Source organism: Schistocerca nitens, chromosome 3 (assembly GCF_023898315.1).
Source record: "Schistocerca nitens isolate TAMUIC-IGC-003100 chromosome 3, iqSchNite1.1, whole genome shotgun sequence".
NCBI lineage: Eukaryota > Metazoa > Arthropoda > Insecta > Orthoptera > Acrididae > Schistocerca > Schistocerca nitens.
The window spans coordinates 868,122,112-868,149,189 of record NC_064616.1 but is presented as its reverse complement, the minus strand read 5'-3'; the positions used below and the strand labels follow the sequence as shown (position 1 = coordinate 868,149,189).

The following is a 27,078-nucleotide window of genomic DNA, read 5'->3' as shown; positions in this document are numbered from 1 at the left end:
GCTGTTGTACGAGGCCTAGCAGGGTGATGGCATGCGCACTGCGGCACAGCTGACCACTTCGCGGCGCACTTGCTCATTCGCCACAGGACTGTGAGCTGTAGCAGCTTACGTGGACACTGTTTCTATAGGAAACCGCCGTGTTATCCAGTTGCCTCTCCCCCTGCTGTGGAATGTTATCGAGTCGTGACTAGCTATCCGCAGCAGTAGCTAATTCAGAACGAAAAAATTATTATTTTTTTTAAATTTACATTACAGTAGACGTACTCCGTGTATCCCACGGAGAGGGGCTGCCGGAATATCGAAGGAAATAAAATAAGTACATTTTATTTACTCGCTGAAGGTCATGAAATATTATTGTATTACACTGCTAATATTCATTTCAAAATAACATAAACACCAGACTTTGAGAATTTCAGTGAAAATCCACTTCAGCGGAGTAGAAGGAGCTACCTAAAATATAGATCCCTAATTCGGTCGTAAACTCTACCACATTACCCATAAGACGCTTAGTACGCACAGGTAAGTCGTTATATACACATTTACTGAGATATCTGACTCCCTTTTGTACTAATGACTCTTGAGCTCAGTTTAGCTATGGATTTCGCTGCTGGTCCAAAATGGTTCACATGGCTCTGAGCCCTATGGGACTTAACATCTGATATCATCAGTCCCCTGGACTTAGAACTACTTAAACCTAACTAACCTATGGACAGCACACACATCCATGCCCGAGGCAGGATTCCAACCTGAGACCGTAGCAGCAACGCGGTTCCAGACTGAAGCGCCTAGAACCGCTCGGCCACAATGGCCGGCTCGCTGCTAGTATTATATTCATAGTTTGCACAATTTTTTTTAATTTTGGAAACGTGAAACATCGGCAGCAACAAAGGGCATTAATGAATACATGCAATGTGAATCAGTTGCCTAAATACCAATGTTTCAGGGATACCTCTGTGGGATGTTATATAGCTAATATCCAGAAAATACTTTCCTTGAAAGTTGACTTTCCCCCAGTAAAATTCCTTAAGGCACTGGCGAATGGAAATATGCAGAATAAACCAGTTTATGCAATTTTAAATTACCAATAGCATAAATCCTGCATACTGCAAATGTAGCTAAAGCAAAGGGCTTCAAAAATGGTTCAAATGGCTCTAAGCACTATGGGACTTAACAACTGAGGTCATCAGTCCCCTAGACTTAGAACTACGTAAACCTAACTAATCTAAAGACATCACACACATCGATGCCCGAGGCAGGATTCGAACCTGCGACCGTAGCAGCAGCGCGGTTCCAGACTGAAGCGCCTAGAACCGCTCGGCCACAGCTGCTGGCAAAGGGCTACATTCTAGGGATTTTCCAGTTAAGGTTCTGAGTACCTGTTGTCTCATAAGTTAAACTAGCTCTGCTTTTTTTAAAGTTAAAAACCATTCATAAGCCAAGATGGTATGGAATGTTTCTTTACTTAAGACATTCGGTTTGAACAGTCTTTGCTGACATCTTCAGGTCTTAGCATTTTTTTGTTGTAAAACATGTTCATTTTACGCTGCACCTCATTTACAACGTATTTTACAACAAAAATATGTTTAAGACATAAAGATGACAGCAAAGAAACCGGTTGTCTTAAATAGAGAAATATTTTATGCGATGTCGGCTTTTGAATGGTTTTTAACAATTAAAACTGATCGCCCCTCAAGACTCTCAAACTGAGAAAATTCAATCAGCCTATTTTATTTCATTGTTGTAGTAGACTTTTTATAGCTTGTGGAAAATTTGGAAATTTTTAGTAAGGTCTTATGGGACCAAACTGCTGAGGTCATCGGTCCCTAAGCCTACACATTACTTAATCTAACTTAAACTTACTTACACTATGAACAACACACACACCCTGGCCCGAGGGTGGACTCGAACCTCCGACGGGGGAGTCGCACGGACCGTGACAAGGCGCCTAAGACCTCGCGGCTAGCTTGTGGACTTCTACTATATAGGGTGGTCAGAAACAGTCTGAAAAGCTTGTAAGGTTGTGGCAGGATAGGTTGTGCTGAGAAATAAAGGAAAAAATCGATACGTTGCGCCGTTTCCGATTTAATCTAGCTTTGAAGTTAGACGATCAGGTCATCGCGCTCGCAAATTCAAGCAGCCCGCCAGAGACAGTGTCGTCAAACGTGTTCTTCGTTTGATTTCCTCAAATCGAACAAACGTAGCTTTTGCCCACCTAGCTTAAATTTGTGACTTCCTGAAAAGGTACATTTTAACTGGTAATGAGCATTTAAACTAGTACTACTCGTGTATGTGCTTGAATTTTACGCGCGCAGCACCTGATTAAATCGGAAACAGCGCAACGTATGAATATTAAGTCATTTCCCTTATTTCACAGCACAACCTCCACCCCAGTACCCTTACAAGCTATTCAGACTTTTTCTGACCGCCCTGTATAGCGACTGAAAAATTTATTTTACACTATAATATCTTTTAATAAACATTTATAAATTAATCTTTTAAGTCCTGACTGTGCCAACGATGTGGGCATCCTTCAATTCGAAATAATGTTCCTGTCCTCTGTCTTTGTGAAAAGTGATAGAAAACAAGTTATTTTGCGTGTGGTAGACCACACCCATGATTCTAGGCGCTGCATCAGTGGTGTCTGAATTTGTGTGTGCTGCAAACTGATAGTAGAAACTTATTGCGTACAATATGCTTCGAGATAACAGACGTGCTTTTGTTGCTGAAGCGTACAGCGAAGCTCTGAAATTGCACAGCAGTCACCAGTTACAGCTCAAAGCGTTTTTGCCCTCCCGTGTTTCAGTTCCAGTTTAGACTATTTCTGTGACTGGCGTGCGTATTTTGTTTAGTTCGGAAACAGGCGGACGTGACGCCGCCAGCTCTTTTTGTATCGCTAAGCACGTGACAAAAAGCCGCGAGAAGTACACACGAGACAGCCAGAAGCCAACACGGTAGCTTAGCGCAAGGGTCGCACTGTTCAGGCAACCTCATCTGTCATTCACACGTTTCGTTCACAGTGAATATGTGAGCCATGATTGATGTAGAAAAATTCATCAATTCGTTCCTCGCGACTGCGTGTGTCGAGATGTGTGTGCGCGAGAAAAAGGGCTTCTGACCGTTTTCTTAATGTATTTTTTTAATTTGTGAGATTCCAGCACCTCAAAACAGCTAAACGATATAAGAAGACTACAGTATTATTGGATACAGCTACTGTCTTACACTGCACAAGGTTGTGCAGCCTTATTAGCCCAAATTCTTAAGCGACATGTCTGGTTCTTTCCCAGAGATGCCCTCATGATGTTTTCTGGCGTATACCACACCTACCGAAGAAAACAATGGGAAGCGTTGTGCAACAAGTCCTCGTTCCCCAATCCCGCTTAAAAGTTTTCTGACCTTCTTTCTTTAATATCTAGCAATGCTGAAAACACTAGACCCGTTTTCGGGAGGAGCGGGATTTGAATTCCCCTGTGGGCATCCATGTCTATATTTTTCCCAAAATTGATTTCAGAAGAGAATCCATGGATGATTCGTTCGGGAAGTACACATACGATTTCTTTTAATTCCTTGCTCTATCCTAGCTTGTGCTGTCACCAGTGACCTCGACATCGACGGAACATTGAACACTAATATTCCCATCTTCTTTCTTCATTGATCTTGCTGCTGCCTGTAAGATTAGATATAACGTTCAAAGAAGTTGCATTTCTGCACTGACTCCGAAGTATTACAATAAACTATCCACGGTTCACTACTTCTTAATGAGGAGCTACGGCATGCAAATCTTACATCATAAAAGACGAAATTTTAAAGCGTACAGTGCATCAGATGTACAAATACGGTGAGATAAGTACAGCGTTACTTCGTCAGTTATGAATAATATGTAAGGTGTATAAGAAACGCTTGTACTTAGGAGTAACGAGCTATGATGCATGCATCATAGACTTACTATAACCCACTGTGTTAAATCACGCTGAACAGCTCGAATTATTGCTGCTAGAAGATGTTACAGCGCAAAGTAGTTTGCAACTTTCCTGGCAAGAGCTGCCGCTGTTGGGCCACAGTTAATTTAGACACTGCGCTTGCTGTAATACAGTGCAACCTTCTGCCTGGATCCACGTAAGTTTAAATGCCCTTTTTCCTATTTTTGTGCAGAAAGTATTATTTGGGAACATTTCTCGTGAATGCCGTGCTGCTAGTGAAGGTAATATAGTTTTTAAAGTGGATGCAAACAAATGGATATGGTAGAAACGGGCTTTGCTGTTATCGTGGATTCATCTGGCTATGTAATTAAAACTGAAACACGTTCCGTCACCGGAATATAGCTCTAATACAGGGTCAAAAAGAAATTCGTTTGAGTTCGCTGGTAATACCACTGCGAATTTAGCTGTAACCTTTCTCCTGTATAAATCGAGTCAAGCATCGTATAGTGCTCTTCGCAAATTATTATCTCTAAAGGGCTAATTTGTTGTTATCGAGTGGATTTACTAGCATATTCTTTTTTTAGAAAAACAATTCGCATATCAGTAATTTTTCACCGCATTTACTGTTGAACCTAAGCATTACCACTCACCTTGTACGATGAAACATGAAATAATCTTTTCTCTGCGACTTACTACACCGTGCCTCAGTGACGAAACTCTGCTGAATAAACCTGTCTCTGCCCTGCTGGGTTCACGAAAAAAAAAATATAATAAACAGCGTGATATGTCACAACTGAAGATAAAATTGATGGCGAAGTGATTAACGAAATAACATTAGAACAAATACCTATTCGTATACCACGTCGGCTCGTGCATTTCTTTTTCTAAGAACATTAAGTTGAGTGTCGGAGCGCCACAAGGCTGTAATCATCACGCCTGCACTGGAAGTGTAGCTGTTGTATTGACAGCTCGGCGAACTTCCGCAGACTGTCGAGCTACAATAAACAACTAAAACAATGGGCATCCTCTGGCTTCGCCGATCATCTTGGCAACAAGGCCGACCAGCCCACTTCGCTCCATGAACCGGCACACGGTTTTTGATGTTCAGTAAGTAGCATTAATACCCTTGTAGCAACACTTATCAGTCCAGTCAATAGCTTCTTACATTAAAATGAGTTGTGTGTTGCAACAAATTCCACTAATTATACACTATTTTCTCGTGTCTTTTACATTGTCAGCAGGAGAGCGCTCATTGAAATTGAAAAATGTTATCTTCATACGAGAAAAATTTTATTTGCCCAGATCGCAATAAATACGTACATAGACGACTAGTTTCGGAAGTTTAAATTGCCATCTTCAGATCATCTGCATACATGAACCATTGTGCCATTCCATGTACTACATTGGCATCTACCCATGGACACATATGGGAGCAAATCGTTGAAGAAGACGCACCAGTGCAACGTCATATACCGGATGATCAAAAAGTCAGTATAAATTTGAAAACTTAATAAACCACGGAATAATGTAGATAGAGAGGTAAAAACTGACACACATGCTGGGAATGACATGGGGTTTTATTAGAACCAAAAAAAAAAAATTGCTAGACGCGTGAAAGATCTCTTGCCCGCGTTTGGTGATGATCGTGAGCTCAGCCGCCACTTTCGTCATGCTTGGCCTCCCAGGTCCCCAGACCTCAGTCCGTGCGATTATTGGCTTTGGGGTTACCTGAAGTCGCAAGTGTATCGTGATCGACCGACATCTCTAGGGATGCTGAAAGACAACATCCGATGCCAATGCCTCACCATAACTCCGGACATGCTTTACAGTGCTGTTAACAACATTATTCCTCGACTACAACTATTGTTGAGGAATAATGGTGGACATATTGAGCATTCCCTGTAAAGAACATCATCTTTGCTTTGTCTTACTTTGTTATGCTAATTATTGCTATTCTGATCAGATGAAGCGCCATCTGTCGGACATTTTTTGAACTTTTGTATTTTGTTGGTTCTAATAAAACCCCATGTCATTCCAAGCATGTGTGTCAATTTGTACCTCTCTATCTACATTATTCCGTGATTTACTCAGTTTTCAAGTTTATACTGACTTTTTGATCACCCGGTATAATAAAAACCACCCTTGGGCTAAACATTCTGCCGTCAGCTGTCAATACAGACACACCAAGCAATATCCCGTGCCGGCCGCTCTGGTTAGTTAGGTTTAAGTAGTTCTAAGTTCTAGGGGACTGCTGACCATAAATGTTAAGTCCCATAGTGCTCAGAGCCAGCCATTTGAGCCAATAGCAAATATTTATACATGGATTGTTATGGATCCGGGTGATGGTAGCGCCCTCCGGAGCCGGCCGCTGTGGCTACGGTCGCAGGTTCGAATCCTGCCTCGGGCATGGATGTGTGTGATGTCCTTAGGTTAGTTAGGTTTAAGTAGTTCTAAGTTCTAGGGGACTGATGACCACAGCTGTTAAGTCCCATAGTGCTCAGAGCCATTTTATTTGTATTTTACCCCCGCCACCCTCAGAATTTGAAAGAGAGTATTCCAGTCAACATTGTCAAAAGCTTTCTCTAAGTCTACAAATGGTAGAAATGTAGGTTTGCCTTTTCTTAATCTAGCTTCTAAAATAAGTCGTAGGGTCAGTATTGCCTTTTTTTTTTTTTTTTTTTTTCTCTCTCAGAGCCATTTGAACCAATATCCCGTGAACCAAATATATTTTAACATAATTTTCTTTAGCACAAGTATGATTTTATCGTCTGATATATGACGTTACACTGGTGTGTCTTCTTCAAGGAGCTGCTCCGAAATATATTTATGACTAGATGACAGTTCACTTCTTGGAGATGTACAATGGTTGATATATGAAAGGCTTATTTCAATAGTGGTACAAGTCCATTTTTGTTCATTCTGAGATACAGAGCCCTAAAGTTAAATGAACGCTGAAAAATCTGCAGTTGAGATACCAGAAATATTAAAGAATATATTCTTGAATATTTCTGATATCTCAGCTGCAGATTTTTCAGCGCTCATTTATCTTTAGGACTCTGTATCTCAGAATGAACAAATATGGACTTGTACCACTATTGAAATATGCCCTTCATATGTAGATGATTTGAAGATGGCAATTTAAATTGTCGAAACCGCTCGTCTATATATGTATTTATTGCGTCTGAGCTAATAAAAAGTCTCTAATAAGAAGATTACATTTTAAGTATTTCATGTCTTTGATTATTTCATGTCTCAAGTCGAAATTTTACTTTGAGTAAAAAAAGTCAGAGAAGAAAAGATGACAAAGTTGAATTCTGTTTTTCTTTCGGATGGACAATCTTACGCGGTTATATCATGAAACTTTCTGGCGGGAATAATATTTTCAACTTTTTTGCTGCCTTTAACTACGAAATTTTAATGATAATGTCGAACTTCAAAAAGTTCGTAAAGTATGATTTTGCCTCGGTTGTCTGTTTGGTCGCAAAATATTTATTTCCATGCACTAGGTTGGAGCATATCGCACCCCGGCGAGAACAGTGACACAAAAATGCAGTACTTGAGAAAACTTGACTATTCTATAAAACTTATATTGAAATAGCATAAGCTTCCTTTTAAATTTCAAGTAAGTATTGCCGGCAGTAAATTCCATTATGCTATTCGTGCGCGTTGGGGAATTCCACACGTATGTTTCAGACATAAATTAAAAATTGCCGTTTTTCGACTTGTGTCACTTTTCTTGCCGGGGTGCGATATCGTTGCCGGAATGCATTGATTATGCCCCTTTACACGTTTGAAGGGCTGAAAGAGAAATGATCGGATTTGAGAGTGCAGCGGTGGGCCCAGTGCAGGAACTGGCGAAATGTGCGCCTGGCAAACTCGCCGATTGTTGGCCGCGGAGGCTTAGCGAGCGCCCCTTGTTTCGAGCTTAATAGCGTGCGCCACGGCTATCGGTCATTCATTGAGGAGCAGGCGAGTGAAATTGGTCACGGTGGTGGCAGGCCGCTGGTGATAACGGGCTAGATAATGCGCCTATCAACGCGCCCTCTCCCGGCGGGAGACACTTAGGTTCGGCTCAGTCTCACTGCGCGCCAAAAGGAGAAACCAAATAGTTTCTTTCAGTGCTTTAATTACACGAGTTATTATACGGACGTACTATTATCAAGTGTATAAAGAGACGTTTCACATTTACATGTGATTAATGAATCAGGCATCGGGTCAGTTACTAAACGGTTACGGGCAGCGGCTCATTCAGGAAACGTTTATCCTTGTAATAACACGTACTCTTTGTAATCCGAAGCACTCACCAAAAAAAGTTTCACAAAAAGAGAAAGAAGAATGCGAGGAGAGTGAGCATTAGGGCGCAGTTTTTACTGACGGCTCGTAAATACCCCCGCTGTTCTATTAGGCAGTCTGTGCCGTTTTGTTTATTCATTCGGAGCACCTGAGTCGTATTCGAGTGTAAAAGTCAGAACGATAGAAATTGTTGCCCTCAAGAAAATTTGCTGTCCAGTAAGTAGAATCGCCATTGCGTTATGCTTTCCGTCCTTTCTTAGTTGCTACTATACTCTAAGAGATGTAGTCCGTCTATGCAGATAAATAATAGCTGTTTGTTTTGTGCCGTAAGCATTCGTAAAGCATCTTCAGTACCCTGTAATACATGTTTCTTCATGAATATAATAGCTGCGTTATATAATTGTTAAATCCCGCCAAGTCGTCAAATTTGGGGTGTCTAGGAAACCTGCTTTCTCGGATCGCTAGACAACATTCAAACAAATCGTATTAATGAGTTTTATTGTAAAATGAGAAAATACAATACGTAAATTTGTGTTACACAAATGTGTTGCAAGCAAAGGGCGACAGACAAAATAAGAAATCTCTTCAGTACCGATTTTGCCCTAAGCAAACTAAATGTTCAAATGTGTGTGAAATCTTATGGGACTTAACTGCTAAGGTCATCAGTCCCTAAGCTTACACACTACTTAACTTACATTATCCTAAGCAAACTAACCTAAGGACATCACAAACATCCATTCCCGAGGCATGATTCGAACCAGCTACAGTAGCGGTCGCGCGGTTCCAGACTGTAGCGCCTAGAACCGCTCGGCCACCCCGGCCGGCAAAGTTTTAACATATAAGGGACTTTTAACTACCATTGGCAAAGGGTATCATGGATGCCCAGCTTCATATCTGTATTGTCCGAAGCTAACTTATTAATAACAAATAAGACACTCCGTTTTCATATTACCTGATTGCAAATATCGTTTCATTTGTTTTAAAGTACTTACTAACTGGATAATTTGTGTACAGCACTGTCATAGATAATAACAGTGATCATTACAGTAGACCATTATTTCTGCTCGTCGTACAAATTGACTTTTCTAAACAAATATTCTTGCCTATTGCTACTATGGCCTAACGTGCATATAAAGTACGAGGTGCAATTAAAATCTCTAACTACAGTTAAAGGCTATTGTGGCCTTAGTTATATACCAGGTAAGAATCGAACACTATGTTGGAGAACCTATAAATTTCGCATTTCTTTTCTTCTATCTATTTTATATTCGTCTTTCTCACTGAACTTCTCTTCAACGACAGGTAAATGCAAATATGACGGTCGAAAGTTAGAAATTACAAGCAATAATGCATGGAAATGTATGTACAAGGATGTATCACAAAATTCATGATTATTATTTCACGTCGTTCGGTTCATTTTTAAATATATTTATTTTCTACATTCCTACAACTACCTTTGTCCTATCGACGACACCTACCCCAAATACTGTCATTACTTAAAACTGTAAAAGTGCGAAGATTTCGTGTGGATCCCCTGGTTGTAAATAATTGAGTAATAGGGATAGAGTTAAACACTGTACACAAATCACGAATTGTAAAAATTAGTGCAGAGATTTCCTCTTCTTTCATCAGTTGCTAGTGCACACCGGTTTAGTCAGTCACCAAATGTCACTGCTGTGGATAGGTGTCTTCATACCTTGTATCTCAGAGAGGAATGCCCGTCTCTGGGAAGCAAATTGCGATGTCGGCGTAGATTTTTGGCTGTCTGCCAAGGTTCGTGACTCTTATCTGGAGGCAAATTCTCATTTTGTCGGTGATTTTGGTTATTTTAGAAAGCTTTCCTTTGTGTCTAACAAAGTAAACTTCCCATCGCACAGATTTAGCGGTAAGGTGGCGTATTGGATAGCTCGTCAGAAGCTGAACACAAATCAGGCATGAAAACAGGAAGAAGGTGTACTGAACTGTGAGAAAAAGAAGAAAAATTGAAGCAGTGAACGGTCTGAATTTGTCTGTGTTGAGTAATGTTGATGATCATCGTGTCGTGTTTGTTTGGTCAGGCTGTTGGACTGCCACGGGGGCGAGCCGGGTTCAAATCTCACTCGATCCCCCATTTTTTTCCCCCTCACAAAAGTACAAAATGGTTCAAATGGCTCTGAGCACTACGGGACTTCTGAGATTATCAGTCCCCTAGAACTTAGAACTACTTCAACCTAACTAACCTAAGGACATCACACACATCCATGCCCGAGGCACGGTTCGTACCTGCGACTGTAGCAGTCGCGCGGATCCGGACTGAAGCGCCTAGAACCGCTCGGCTACCGCGGCCGGCTGACTCGTATTCTATGATGAATAGTGAGAGCAGGTGAGATGTCGCATAGACCTCTCACAGAAATGAAAACCAAAAAATAAACGGGTGTGAACTATGTTACTACGAAGGAAATCAAGAGTCAAAACTTCCGAAACGGAACGGAAGAGGGATAACATGGCTCTGAGCACTATGGGACTTCTGAGGTTATCAGTCCCCTAGAACTTAGAACTACTTCAACCTAACTAACCTAAGGACATCACACACATCCATGCCCGAGGCACGATACGTACCTGCGGCCGTAGCAGTCGCGCGGTTCCGGACTGAAGAACAAATAGAAGGTAAGTGCGCCTGAAAGTTCAAATGTTCAAATGCGTGTGAAATTTTATGGGATTTAACTACTAAGGTCATCAGTCCGTAAGCTTACACTCTACTTAACCGAAATTATCCTAGGGACAAACACACACACCCATGGGCGAGGGAGGACTCGAACCTCCGTCTGAAAGTCCCTTCGTTACATGCCGCTGTTGCAAAGTGGTATTACGCAACGACACTGACAGAAATTTAAGTACAGCGAACGGACACGTCAATGACCGAACGGAAAGTTCGTAATTTTGTGAAGAAAAAAAAAAAGAAAGAAAGAAAGAAAAGGAATGAGGGAGATTTGAACCCGGTTCTCGCATGTCGGTGCCCAACACCGTGACCACAGAACCACGACGCGACAGTTATTAAATTTGGATCGTCACTGTTTCATTTTTCTCCTTTTTCCCACAGTTCAGAACACCTTCATGTTTTCATGCTTGATCTGTGTTCAGTTTTTGACGGGCTATCCAATGGACCAACTTACCATTAAATCAGAGGGGTGTACGATGGGGAGTTTCCCTTCTAAGAATGGTAGAAATTTTAACTCTGTTGTAAATGGGAAACACTTTTAAACGGTTGTCTTTTTTTATTCGAACTGTACATATTATCAAATCTACAAATGTTTATTGTCCTGTAACCTCTGCAGTGACCAGGAATATTCCCCGCTTTCCAGCAACAACAGATTCTTTCGAATTATCCCGTGTCGGAACTGACCGAATAAGGAGGCCTTTCCGCGCTGTTCATTCGGACGTACAGCGCCATAACCATTGTGCGGGTGCCCCAATTTGCCGCGCGGCTATCGGGCGCGCTGCGCAGCCACGGGGAACGACGCTTCACACGCGGTGGCGGTCCATTCTCTTCCTGATTTACATGTTCATTGTGCCGGTCAGCAGCGCCCTTTCCGAAATGAAGGGGAGCGCTGGCCCGAGTAAATGGATAAAATGCGGCACTTTTTGTGGCGGCCGGCGGCTAATGAAGTCGCCGCAAGACGGCGGCCGGCCGACGGCCGCGTATTGTGATCCGCGCATTCCGATTGCGGGCGTTGTGTGACAGGTTATCGGCGGCGCACAGAACGCCGCTGTCCGCTCATTTACACAGGCCGGCCGGAGTGACGCCTGCCGGAAGGCGCTGACGAAAGCGTCCATTCTGCCCGCCGGCGCGTGGCGGCTCGCCAGCTTCTGCCGTCTGTCGTCGCCGGCTATTAATTTCTCACGCCGTTTTCACCAAAGTGTAACACCGCCGCTCAGGTTTTCCTCCAGCACTACTTTGTTCACCGAGCGAGGCGGCGCACACTGGACTCGCATTCGGGAAGACGACGATTCAATCCCGCGTCCGGCCATGCTGATTTAGGTTTTCCGTGATTTCCCGAAATCGCTTCAGGCAAATGCTGGGATGGTTCCTTTGAAAGGGCACGGCCGACTTCCTTCCCTAATCCGATGAGACCGATGACCTCACAGTTTGGTCTCCTCCCCCAAATCAACCCAACTACTCTCTTTCCTGCACGTATACTGTTTACCAGGGTCTGTGATACCTATTTTGCGCAACAGAAATTAAATCTTATTAAAATACGTCATATTAAATACGTCATTCTGGAAACATCCTCCAGGCTGTGGCTAAGCCATGTCTCCGCCATATCCTTTCTTCCAGGAGTGCTAATTCAGCAAGGTTCGCACGAGAACTTCTGTGAAGTTTGGAAAGTAGGAGACGAGGTACTGGCGGAAGTAAAGCTGTGAGGACGAGGCGTGAGTCGTGCTTGGGTAGCTCAGTTGGTAGAGCACTTGCCCGCGAAAGGCACACAGTTTTAATCTGCCAGCAAGTTTCATATCAGCGCACACTCCGCTGCAGAGTGAAAATCTCATTCTGAATACGTCATATTGATTACTATACAAAGGAATTACAGACATTGGCTGCAAGTAGGCATTTATTTAAATCAATGGGGAAGGTTGAAAATTCGTATCAGACCGGGATTGGGACCCGGGCTTCCTGCTTAGTAGTCAGATGCGCTGACCACTGCGCTATTCGGACACAGTGCACGTCCAAAAGAACAGACACCATTATGGTCCAGCCACCACTATGAATTAAGATCAGTCCGGCACAAATTTTCAACCCTCCCCGTTGATTTAAATCAACGCCCACTTGCAGCCAAAGTCTGTAAGTTCTTTGTGTCTTAATTCTTAGTGGCTAAAACTAAACTAAACTTCGCCCGAACAGGTCATGCAGGCCCAACGGTACCGACCTGCCACCGTGTCATCCTCAGCCCACAGGCGTAACTTAAAGCAGATATGGAGGGGCATGTGCTCAGCGCACCTGACGCCCCGCCGTATGCCAGTGTACGAGACCGGAGCCTCTACCTCTCAATCAAGTAGCTCCTCAGTTTGTCTCACAAGCGATGAGTGCACCCCGCTTGCCAACAGCGCTCGGCAGATCGGATGGTCACCCATTCAAGTGCTTACCCAGCCCGACAGCGCTTAACTTCGGTAATCTCGCGGGGTCCGGTGTTACCACTGTGGCAAGGCCGTTGGCAATTGTTAGTGGCTACTGGATCAAAACATTATGTTGAGAATTTGGGTATGGCGGGAGGCGTGCTAGGTAGTCCGTGCATTGCGATGAACACTGTGTCCGGATGGCATATTGTTCATTGCATCTGCCTAGTAAGCAGGAGACCCGGGTTCGAATCCCAGTCCGGTACAAATTTTCAGTCTTGGTTCAAATGGCTCTGAGCACTATGGGACTTAACTTCTGAGGTCATCAGTCCCCTAGAACTTAGAACTAATTAAACCTAACTAACCTAAGGACATCATACACATCCATGCCCGAGGCAGGATTCGAGCCTGCGACCGTAGCGGTTCCAGACTGAAGCGCCTAGAACCGCTCGGCCACACCGGCCGGCGCTGGTGGATCAAAATGCTGTCTGTTCTTATACATTTTTGTAAAAGAATAATCGTTAAGGTTTTCGCATTTCATCAGCTTCGTGTGTCATTATCGAAAGAGAGAAATCTCTTCAGACTGCTCATGAACTGTTTCACAGAAAACCCACAGAAACCAGCTATATGTACACCATCTAATAGCATAATCTCTATCAGAAATTCAAGACGACCTAACTGCTTAGTTCACGGTGCTAAAATGGGAGGTCTTATAGTAAATAGGACCAAACGGAGTATACGCTATCCCAGACTTATTTTGTTCCAGGCATACAAGCGTAATGAACACTGTAACTACGGTGGCAACTGTAAACAGCAGAAGATGTGCATTCGGCCAGTCAATTGTGAGCAGATAGTGTTAAGTATTGGGCGTGCTACTGTGGTATTTCAGCGTTATTGTGTCACAAATCGCAATAGAGCAATGTGTCTAAATCACGTTTTCAAGACATTCTCCAGAATTATGTTCTGGAACAACAAGACACGGGTGACGAGATTCCGTGTTATCAATACGATTCTACCACAAAACGAACACTGTAGAAATTCTCATGAAGGGTCAATGCTTCGACGATGTAGCCGCCATTAAAGCCAATGTGACTCGCAATTGCAACATCCCAAAAAAGGACTTTTCTTAGAGTTTCACACGATTGTATGCACTTCTGTACGTTCTACTCAAGTGTGGGGATACACTGTCGTGTCATATTAATGTGATCACGTGTTAAAAGCCTGAATAACAAAATTTTGCAGTGCAGATCGCAGTGGCCCGTGCAGGAAGAGTCAGCAAGGTTCTGCAAGGTGCCGACAGGGGTATGGATACATCCTGCTTAGTCTGTGTAAAAGCCGGAGGAAGACAATTTGACCGTGCCTAGTAGCGGAAGCAAGGAAGAGTACAGTTTAAAAGTCCCGTCGACGACGAGATCATCAGAGAAGCAGCAGGGACTCGTATTGGGGAAGAACTGTGAAAGAAATCAGCCATGTCTGTTTTGACGAAACCACCCCGTCATTTATCTTAAGAGATGTAGAGAAGCCACAGGAAATCTAAATCTTTGTTATCGGACGTGGAATTGAACCGCCATTTACACGAATTCCGTAAAGTGGATTTTTTTGCACGAAGCAATATCGTGTTGCTGAGTGAAATGTAAATACCAGCTCACATGAAGCCCGACAGTACCTTTATTCACAGCAGCCCTTACGTGTGAAACTAGGTACGGAGTTGCACTTGAGCTTACAGACATTCCACGTTTTTGTCCGTCAAATTGCGTGCCTGGCAGCTTGGACCCAGGAGGCGATCGAACTTTGTCTTCGTAGTAGTCCTTTTTCTGCAAATTTGCATGTCCGCCGCTAAATGGTGTGGAGTTCCGTTTTTTTAGGTGCGTTCAACCTTCTGTCGACGGGAGGCCATTTTGCTTGGCTGTTGACAAGCTTCGTGAAAGGACTCACCGATTGAGGCATCATCGGAAGCTGAGCTTGCTGCAGTCGGGATAATAGAGGCGAGTATCGAACCAAACGCTTCCTTAGTACGACAGTAATATCGGCGAGCACTCTCTCACAGTCTAAGAGAAGTACGCCAAGGGACGAGCTACGAATCGCCAACATTTTTTTTAGCAAACATCGTTCCTGTGAAACACAACTAGCTATTTATTCACATGAAGTGTTGAGTGCTATTGACAAGGGATTTCAGATCGATTCCGTATTTCTGGATTTCCGGAAGGCTTTTGACACTGTACCACTCAAGCGGCTCGTAGTGAAACTGCGTGCTTGCGGAATATCGTTCAGTTTATGTGACTGGATTTGTGATTTCCCGTCAGAGAGGTCACAGTTCGTAGTAATTGACGGAAAGTCATCGAGTAAAACAGAAGTGATTTTTGGCGTTCCCCAAGGTAGTGTTACAGGGCCTTTGCTGTTCCTTATCTATATAAACGATTTTGGAGACAATCTGAGCAGCCGTCTTCGGTTGTTTGCAGATGACGCTGTCGTTTATCGACTAATAAAGTCATCAGAAGATTAAAACAAATTGCAAAACGATTTAGAAAAGATATCTGAATGGTGTGAAAAGTGGCAGTTAACCGAAAATAACGAAAATTGTGAGGTCATTCACAGGAGGGCTAAAAGGAACTCGTTAAACTTCGGTTACACGATAAGATAAATCAGTCTAATGTAAAAGCCGTAAATTCAACTAAATACCTAGGTATTGCAATTACGAATAACTTAAATTGGAAGGAACACACAGAAAATGTTGTGGGGAAGGCTAACCAAAGACTGCGTTTTATTGGCAGCAAACTTAGAAAATGTAACAGATCTACTAAAGAGACTGCCAACACTACGCTTGTCCGTCCTCTTTTAGAATACTGCTGCGCGGTTTGGGACCCTTACCAGATAGGACTGACGGAGTACATCGAAAAAGTTCAAAGAAAGGCAACACCTTTTGTATTATCGCGAAATATGGGAGAGAGTGTCACAGAAATGATACAGGATTTGGGCTGGAAATCATTAAAAGAAAGGCTTTTTTCGATGCAACGGATTCTTCTAACGAAATTCCAATCACCAACTTTCTCTTCCGAATGCGAAAATATTTTGTTGAAACCGACCTACATAGGGAGGAGCGATCACCACGATAAAATAAGGGAAATCAGAGCTCGTACGGAAAGATATAAGTGTTCATTCTTTCCGCGCGCTATACGAGATTGGAATAACAGAGAATTGTGAAGGTGGTTCGATGAACCCTCTGGCAGGCACTTGAATGTGATTTGCAGAGTATCCCATGTAGATGTAGATGCACTAATTCTTTTCATTACGAATTGATCATACGCAAACTTCTGAGTATGAGATGTTTGGTAAAGTAACGTAAACAGGTATATTCATTAGTGCTGTATGTGGTTCGGAGTCGAATAACAAATGGGGGAAAAAGGATGCTTCTGCCGTTGCAATTACGGATTTCTGAAACGATTCATTAATAACTGTCGTGAAGACGATTCTTCTGTTTAGCTCAAAGGAACGGTTATGCATGATCTATGACTGCAGCTCTAAATATAGGCTCTGTCTCTTAAGTAAATGGTCGACGTCCAAGACGTTAGAAATGGTGCTTCGTGTTCAAGTTTGGCTAGAACTACTTTAAACTTTTTGTCTGTTGTTTGTTAACAATTAGTTCAATAATTTATTCGTCATGAGTTGCTAGAATCCCAGAAAGCAGATCTACTGCGCTTTGCAACGAGACAAATCTCGCAGTGGATAAGACACGGCACTGACTTTCGGAACGACGGAATATTACGGTTTAACGTCATGAAGTACCAGGTCGCAGGGAAGGAATCGGCCATGTCCTAAGGGGAAAAACTTCCTGGCATTCATCTTAAGAGATTTAGCGAAACCACTAGAAACCTAACCCTGCAACCTATATCTACATACATACTCTGCAAGCCACCGTACGGTTCGTGGCGGAGAGCACTCTGTACCACTACTAGTTGTCTTCTTTCCAGTTCCACTCGCAGACAGAACGAGAGAAAAACGATCGTCTGTATGCCTTCGTATAAGCCCCAATTTCTCGTATCTTCTTGGGTCTTACGCAATATGTGTGCTGGCGGCTGTACGATCGTTCTGCAGTTAGCTTCGGATGCCGAGTCCCTAAATTTTCTCTGTAGTGTTTCACGGAAAGAACGCCGCCTTCCCTCCAGGGATTCCCATTTGAGTTCCTGAAGCACCTCCGTAACACTTACGCGTTGTTCGAACCTACCGGTAACAAATCTAGCAGCCCTCCTCTGAACTGCTTCGATGTCTTTCTTCAATCCGACCTGGTACGGATCCCAAACACTTGAGCAGTACTCAAGAATAGGCCGCACTAGCGTCCTATATGCAGTCGCCTTTACAGATGAACCACACTTTCCTAAAATTCTCCCAATAAACCGAAGTCGACCGTGCGCCTTCCCTACCACAATCCTTCCTTCCCTACCACAATCCTTAAATGCTCTTGGTCAAGCAGGACACTACAAATGCAATGTTCCTTCACAAAATGAAAGAAGAAACACAACGTCCGATCCCCTTATCCGTCCTCGTCTAATACAAGAATACAAAGAAGTTGCAGCATTAGAAAATTGCAGCGAAATGCAGGAAGATCTGCAGCGGATAGGCACTTGGTGCAGGGAGTGGCAACTGACCCTTAACATAGACAAATGTAATGTATTGCGAATACATAGAAAGAAGTATCCTTTACTGTATGATTATATGATAGCGGAACAAACACTGGTAGCAGTTACTTCTGTAAAATATCTGGGAGTATGCGTACGGAACGATTTGAAGCGTAATGATCATATAAAACTAATTGTTGGTAAGGTGAGTGCCAGGTTGAGATTCGTTGGGAGAGTCCTTAGAAAATGTAGTCCATCAACAAAGGAGGAGGCTTACAAAACACTCGTTCGACCTATACTTGAGTATTGCTCATCAGTGTGGGATCCGTACCAGGTCGGGTTGACAGAGGAGATAGAGAAGATCCAAAGAAGAGCGGCGCGTTTCGTCACAGGGTTATTTGGTAAGCGTGATAGCGTTACGGAGATGTTTAGCAAACTCAAGTGGCAGACTCTGCAAGAGAGGCGCTCTGCATCGCGGTGTAGCTTGCTGTCCAGGTTTCGAGAGGGAGGGTTTCTGGATGAGGTATCGAATATATTGCTTCCCCCTACTCATACCTCCCGAGGAGATCACGAATGTAAAATTAGATAGATTCGAGCGCGCACGGAGGCTTTCCGACAGTCGTTCTTCCCGCGAACCATACGCGACTGGAACAGGAAAGGGAGGTAATGACAGTGGCACGTAAAGTGCCCTCCGCCACACACCGTTGGGTGGCTTGCGGATTATAAATGTAAATGTAGATGTAGAATGATCCTTCTCTCATTTGCGATAAATTTAGAGGTTGTTAAGTACATCCACACTGGCCATGACTTCCAGGTAGCAAATATTTTGACCTCTACTGTCTAAGGATCATTATATACAGTACTACGCACGTCTAATAACCATAGACACTATATGAAAGTCTTCCTACCAACTTCATGCAGTGACTCGTGTTCATCTCTTTCAAACAAGAGAGGTTTTCTTGTGTCTTACAACACTTAATTCCCGCTTAATGGTTCAGCTGTAGTCGCCGGAAGATCACTTTTTTTTTTTCAATGAAATTATAATCTAGTTAATACAACTTCAGAGGCTTCATTAATATCTGCCATGCTGGTGATTCGTTCCTCCTCGTCAAAGCGTACGGCAATGCATGATGTATGACGGCCGCTCTAAATATGTACGCCTCGTAGGCTAACTGCGTCTGTACGGGTGAGACTGTCAAACAGGAAAAAAGACGGCCCAAGCTGTAAATCAGTCGTCAAAATATGCACATATTTACTGCAGCCGATACGCTTGTAAAATTAGACGTGGACTATGGGGACTCAGGAGATGGCAGGAGTCTTTTAAATAGTAATAACCTATTACTTGTAATATGTGCTTGCATTACAGACGACCGGATTTATCTCGTGGCTGCCAACTTCACAGCCTTTGACTAGCTGACCGAGTACTTGATGCAATGAGTTAAAAATAATCATTGATTGGCTACTACACATTAATCATTGCGACAACTGTCGAGATACCGCTGTCGTGAAGTATGTGGATTTGAGGTACTCCTAAGAGGCACCAAGTGAGATTGTGCAAAAGTAAAATACAGAAGTAGTACTGAGAAACAGCCGAGATTAAATACCGTTTTATTATCTACGTTTGTACCCATACCCCAGAAAGCTACCGCATGATGCATGGGGAAATTTATTTGCTACCGGTAGTATTCCCACCCTCCACCACCCCGGGACAAATTCGCAAATAGAAATGTAGACGCTTCTCTATGTGTGATCATTCCGATGTAATTAGTGTCTGAGCAATACCTGGAGTATTATGTTACTGGATCACTGTTAAACAAATTGTTGTAAATTTGAGATCGACGTTATGTGAAGTGTCTGCTACTGGAAAACTAAGATTGAAAAATCAATATGGAAATGATCCATTTTGGAACCTGATATGTGTTTCTGTAACGCTTGTGTGCCGACCAAACACAACTGTGTACAACTTTACTTTGATCGTTTTAGCTTTTAGAGTCATCTTGATTTGCTAAGCATCTTGCTGAACAATAACACGACGCTTTTATGTTTGCATGCAAGAATGGTTGCAAGCAGAAATAAAGCAATACCTGGTTATTCGCCTTTCCTAGAACATGGTCTGCTGGACAAAAAACGTCCCAGAGTTTAAGAACTTACTCCAGTTTTTTATGAAGATTATATTCGTCTGTTCTCACGGGTTTTTCTTTTCAGTCTATCTAAGCTCGTCATAGACCGACAAATAAAATTTGAGTGACTAGGAAACAACGATACACCTTCGATTTCTCAAGAGTTGTAATTGATCTTCGATACGGTGCGGCTTGCCCACCGTTATTAATTTTACGACTCAGCTTCACTGCCGAAAAAGACGAATCCTCAAAGTAAAGACCAAACCAGGAGAGTTAGTCAAAGAAATGCGGCTATAACTTACGTCATGAGCAGTGCTAAAATCGTTATACGAGCCTTTGTAGTTTGGCGAGTAGTTTATCAGACCTCGAAACCATACGTTCAGGGTGCGATCCTCAGTCAACTGAAAAGACTTAACAGTTATTTTCTCAGAAGTGTGGGATCGCAGGGTCTATTCAGTATCATCCTAACTGCCAGTTAGCAAAATTAGGCATTTTATTTTAAGTCTAGACTTTGCGATCCAAGAGTGCCAATTAGAAACTTTTAAAAAATGGTTCAAATGGCTCTGAGCACTATGGGACTCAACTGCTGAGGTCATTAGTCCCCTAGAACTTAGAACTAGTTAAACCTAACTAACCTAAGGACATCACAAACATCCATGCCCGAGGCAGGATTCGAACCTGCGACCGTAGCGGTCTTGCGGTTCCAGACTGCAGCGCCTTTAACCGCACGGGCACTTCGGCCGGCAGAAACTTTTACTGACACAGTGGCAGCCTTACGTCTTATGATACAACATGCCTTTTGCTTTGGAAGGTTCAAGAGATCGTTATGCTATTTAACTGTGACTTTACTTTCGGGAATTCCTTGTATATTTGAAGAAGGTTACGTTCAAAAAATGGTTCAAATGGCTCTGAGCACTATGGGACTCAACTGCTGAGGTCATTAGTCCCCTAGAACTTAGAACTAGTTAAACCTAACTAACCTAAGGACATCACAAACATCCATGCCCGAGGCAGGATTCGAACCTGCGACCGCAGCGGTCTTGCGGTTCCAGACTGCAGCGCCTTTAACCGCACGGCCACTTCGGCCGGCTGGTTACGTTCAAATTCCGCATAAAACGACATTCGAATTTCACACAAAACGGTAACCCACATGTAAACTTTTCAGTGAGTGATCTGACGAGTGCAAGTTTAAAATTTAGGGTGAAAGGATATCAGCTGTAGGATTCGGTGACGGGATTGCTATCGTCTGTGAAAGTGAAGAAGAGTTACAGGATCTGCTGAATGGAATAAACAGTCTAATGGGTACAGAATATGGATTGGGAGTAAATCGAAGAAAGACGGTGCAACTTATTGATATTTTTTTTTTTTTCTTAACTGTTATTTCTCAGCACAACCTACCCTGCAACACTTTTACAAGCTTCCCAAACTGTTTTTGATTACCCGGTACAAGAACTAACACAACTTCATACGTTATTACATTTGTATGTACATATTTGAATCTGGCTAACTACCTTCTTGGGCTCATGATCAAAATGTTCTAATAGACATCCAAAAACTGTAAGGCGATTTGGTTCACTCACTGTTTCTGTTTGTCACGGTCCAACTGCGGATGTTCATGGTTGTCTGTTGCTACATACACGGACGCTTTTTGGAATTTGATTAAATAAACTCATTCAAATATTTAAAATTCAGCAGTTTATCGTTATTACCAACACAGAAAGAATAGCGCGTTTTTGCTAACGAGTCACGTACAGCAGCACTATTAACTGTTACGCGTATGCTGGCCTTAGGTTAGTTAGGTTTAAGTAGTTCTAAGTTCTAGGGGACTGATGACCTCAGATGTTAAGTCCTATAGTGCTCAGAGCCATTTGAACAATTTTTTTGTTACGCGTGTCCCTTCGCAAAATTTTCTTGTTTGCCCTCTTTGCCGTTATTTCCTGCCCACGGCGAAATTTAGCGCGATGCTGCTCTGGAAGCACGACCCGTCCGCTAGCAGTTCATTTGTTCATTCCTTGTGCGCCAGCCATTTCATACGAGCCTCGGTTGTCTTCGCTGACCTTACTCATCAATCAGTGCTTTGCAGCCGCAAGCGAACTGCGTGTTCGACCTTTTTGCTTTTTGAACAACTAGCTACGAGTATTCGTCTATATGTTACCGAGCGTGAAGAATCTGTCAGCTTCATGGCTGGCGTTATTATCGAGTTGCAGGCCTGCGATAACATTATGGCTTACGACGTTGCCGACTAACACGCCGTGTAGCCCATAGACCATTGACAGCCGAAAATGCTTTCCTCACGCTCATTGCTTTTTATAACGTATCTACAAATTTTGTCGTTTTGCACGAGTTGTTCATAATATTACTCAAAACACAAGGTAATTAAAGACATTAGGTGCCAGTGGGCATTGAATTATATCAATGGGAAAAAATGAAAATTTGTGTTCTTTGGGGACTCGAACCCGGGTCTCATACCCACTAAGCAGTATCCCCCATCCCCGGGGCGGATTACCCTCGCACGCCTCCAGTGAGACCCAAATTCTCAACTTATACCACACTTATACCACAAAATGCTGATGTAGTGCCCCTGCTCAGTGGCCTCATTATTCGTGGCATATCGTAAATTCGTATGTGTCTTGAGTGATAATTGCTGCAGGATCGAATTGGACTTCGTCTTTCGGACATGACTGTATTAATTATCACAGATGCACGCCAAGTGGACTCTTCCGGGAATCGGCGAGATGCCGTTCGTAATAAACGCTAAAGAGCAGACGCACTAGATTAGTAGCGAAATTAAAATTAAATCCAGGCCTTTAGCTGCTTGTAGGCGTTGATAAATATCAATTGGGACAGTTGTTAATGTGTGCCCCGACCGGGACTCGAACCCGGGATCCCCTGCTTACGTGGCAGACGCTCTATCCGTCTGAGCCACCGAAGGCAAATAGAATAGTGCGACTGCAGGGACTTATCTCTGGCACGCTCCCCGTGAGAACCACATTCGCAACTTACTGTCCACACACTACATTTGTAGTGCCCCTGCCCACTATGCTCATTACTCGCGGCAGTCAATCTACGGATTCCCGTAAGAGTTCGGGCAATGTGAGTGCTTCCGCACTGAAGACGATCATTGGCTGTTTAGCCTACCTATATGAAGATGTTCCCCGTTCTTTTGGACATGTCCGAAAGAACAAATACCATCTTCATATACATCAGTAGTGTGTGGTATGAGTTGAGAATTTGGGTTTTACGGGAGGCGTGCCAGGGTAACCGCGCTTTTGTGGTGAGTACTTTGTCCGGGTGGAGGAGTGGTCAGCTTAGCTGCCTAGTAAGCTGGGACCCGGATTCGAATCCCTGTCCGGTTCAAATTTTCAGCTTGCCCCGTTCATATAAATGATTTTTTCAACATTAAAAATGAACAAAATTCTTTATAAAAGCTAGTTCGTGCATCAGGAATAAGCAAATAGATATGCGACAATTTAAGCACTTTCTTGGCGATAGTCACTCTGCTCGTTACCCAGATGTCGGCGTAGGATGCCCTCTCCACATGTAAGACACAATATTTGTACTTCCGTGAAAAAATGCACAATTCCATCAATAAGAAAACTTTTCATTTAGAATGGCAGAACGCCCATCAGGGTCTCTTGACGAACTGCGCGTTAGTTTGCTTTGTAGCCCATTCGGCAATAGCTGAGTAACATCTAGGTAGCTTTTATTTGTATTCAAAATATCCTTAAAAACACACACATACACCTGCATACTAGTTAATGCTTTTTGTGCATCACTGTCTCCATTACCGCGTGAGGTGACGCAGTGGTTAGCACACTTGACTCGCATTCGGGAGGACGACGGTTCAAACCCGCGTCCGGCCATCCCGATTTAGGTTTCCCGTGATTTCCCTAAATCGCTTCAGGCAAATGCCGGGACAGTTAGTTTGAAAGGGAACGTACGACCTCCTTCCCCGTCCTTCCCTAATCCGATGGGACCGATGACCTCGTTGTTTGATCCCCTCCCCTGAATCCACCAACCAACTATCTCCATTGTTGGCACTTGTTGCGCGTGAGCAGTTTCTGTTTACATTTTTCACTTGTAATTGTATTCGTACACGTACGGTGGCTTGCGGAGTATGTTTATAGATGTAGATCTGTTGTCAAAGTTTATTTTTTTAAAAAAAATGTTTCAAATGGCTCTGAGCACTATGGGACTTAACATCTGAGGTCATCAGTCCCCTAGAACTTAGAACTAATTAAACCTAACTAGCCTAAGGACATCACACACATCCATGCCCGAGGCAGGATTCGAACCTGCGACCGTAACGGTCGCGCGGTTCCAGACTGAAGCGCCTAGAACCGCTCGGCCACTCCGACCGGCAAAGTTTATTTCAAGTCATCCTTTCTTAATGGTGTTGTCAACATGAAACGCTTATTATCTCTTATCGGAGCATCAATCTTTTCCACCTATTCGACAGCCACTTTTCTCGGTAACATGGTTAGCTTTTTACTGTCAGCAACCCTACGTTTTTCACAAAACATTTACATCTTCCTGTAAATCATCAATTCTTTCATTGGCTCGTCCACATGAACAATGCAAATTTCTCGATTAATATCTACCGCTGTTACCTAATCTGCATTAAAAACGAGTCAGAGCTAGATCTCGTGCAGCGGCGGTTTCAGATCGGTTCCTCTGTATAACCACTTGTTACGTTCCGTACACAATACACAACTAAAGGCAAATAGATCTAAACGATAACCATTGCGTAATACATTCGGTCGGTAGTCGCGTCGCAGTCTTGCGCCAATTCGTCACCGCAAGCTACGTAGTGAATTAACTGTCACGTTTACGGACTACGCGTCGCCAACCCTCTTTGCCTAAGTTAATTACTACCTATGAAATAAACTCAGTCCGTGAAGCACTGTCGTTTTTCCTGCTTTCGGTAAGAACAAAAAATGAAATGACACTCTCTGTTGTAGGTACAAGCTGAATTGTGTACTTAGCCTTCCTTCCATTTTCCAGTTTCTCTCGATCGTATTCGTGGAAATACGCCGACATTCTGGAGCGCCATCTCGCAGCAGATTTCTATGGGCAGCCTGTTACAAAGTTACGACGCTTCTAAATCAGGTGAAACGAGTATCACGACACGAGTGTCGGCTACCGCGCTGGCCGAGAAATCGCAGGCTAACTTTCTCGCATTGTCTGCGTCAGCCAGCCTCAACGTGTACAGGTCTAACCGGTGTTCGCACAAAGGACTCGTTCCGTCCGCCTCCTCTGCGCAGACTTCCTCGTTTTAATTATGGCGCCACTGCAGGAGCATTTCGTCTGCCACGTGACCAGTTTCATTATTTCTTTCCGGAAGTATCACACACGTATTCCTAAGGCCGAGGAAACTGGTTGTGCGGCCCGTAAGCCACATCTGCTCTGCGTCACAGCGCAGCGGCACGTTTTGCTATCCCGTTACTTACGAAATAGCCATCATTCGGCCCTTGCAATTGCAGGGTTATGTTTTCCTTTATTTTGCTTCATCGTCGATGATTATCTCGTGCGTAACGGTGTATGAGGAACTCATCTGCTCACCGCCAATCGGTGAGCGAGACCTAAATGGTTGATTGCTGGTTCGAATATATGAGCAATAATCACACTGGTTTTGCAGCTGATACATTTAAGATAACGAAGAAACCTTTTCAGCGTCAAAATGTGCGTCTTTCACAAACAGTTTACTTCTCTACATCGTATGAACGTAGAAGGCAAGTCCACGTATGGCGGACAGAGTTGGCGGAATAGTTCAACCGATAATTTGGTTCAAATGGTTGAAATGGCTCTGAGCACTATGGGACTTAACTTCTGAGGTCATCAGTCCCCTAGAACTTAGAACTACTTAAACCTAACTAACCTAAGGACATCACACACATCCATGACCGAGGCAGGATTCGAACCTGCGACCGTAGTAGCAGCGCGGTTCCGGACTGAAACGCCTAGAACCGCTCGGCCACAGCGGCCGGCTGGTGAAAAAGGTAATAAGTTTCTGGTTACTGTTATTCGTATATTTCAATAAGATAAAGTTGTCCTCAGCCCGGAGGTTAGTATGAACACGGTAACACTGTACTGGTAAAAGCCGTATGGGATACGCTCTTGAGTTCCATTGACCTCTGAACTGACGTACCCTGTCAGTTATAAGGGGAACTACGGTTTAACATAAACTGCGAAACATGATGCAGCTCAAAATTTTTCACGTCTGTAGATCGTTGACAAAGGTGAAAGACGTGATTAGCAGTAGAAAAAGAAAATCCAAGGACTGAGTAAGGATAGAGCCGCGAACTATTTGCAGTTGTAGTTTGACATTAACCACTAAGCCACAGAATAATCCCATTTATGTAGGTGCCACTCCTTACTAAATGCGGAAAATATAAATAAAAAATGAAGCTTTTATTCTGCAGTGGAATGCTTGCTAGTGTGAAACAATAGCACATATTTTAAATGTGTCAAGATGGTTCTGAATATATGACGTTTCTGAGCTACTGCAATCCGTTTCGAACCGCACCTCATTTTCAGTCATCATTCACAATACGTTAACGGATTACAGCGTCTTCCAATTATGCCCATACCGTAAATTCCGGAACATTACTAGTTTTAATTATTCTCAATGTAAATTCTAGGTATAATTAAATCGTCGCGCGGAGTGGCCGCGCGGATTGAGGCGTCATGTCACGGACTGCGCGGCCCCTCCGCCGGAGGTTCGAGTCCTCCCTCGGACATGGGTGTGTGTGTGTTGTTCTTAGCATAAGTTAGTTTAAGTAGTGTGTAAGTCCATGGACCGATGACCTCAGCAGTTTGGTCCCTTAGGAATTCACACACATTTATAATTAAATCAACTCTTAATGTGTTCTGTGTTGCCACCTGAAGATGGGGTGAGGTTCGGTACGTGTTGTATCTTTCTCAAAATAAAATACAAACAGAAAAATTTGAACGTGCGTTGTGTCTAGCATCAGTACAGCTAACCGGACTCCTTGCACAGTCGGAGGCTCTTTATCTCCTGGCGTGGCAACAGGTTTTCTTCCT

General features: G+C 43.3%; 1 protein-coding gene and 1 non-coding gene across 2 annotated transcripts in view; one reads left to right on the top strand and one right to left on the bottom strand.

Moving 5' to 3' along the window:
* LOC126248907 (ephrin-B1) overlaps positions 1 to 27,078 on the top strand; it is a 569,232-nt gene that overhangs the window by 49,630 nt on the left and 492,524 nt on the right. The window lies entirely within an intron of this gene.
* Positions 22,893 to 22,967, bottom strand: Trnat-cgu (transfer RNA threonine (anticodon CGU)). The gene has a single exon. It is a non-coding gene; the product is annotated as a tRNA-Thr (tRNA).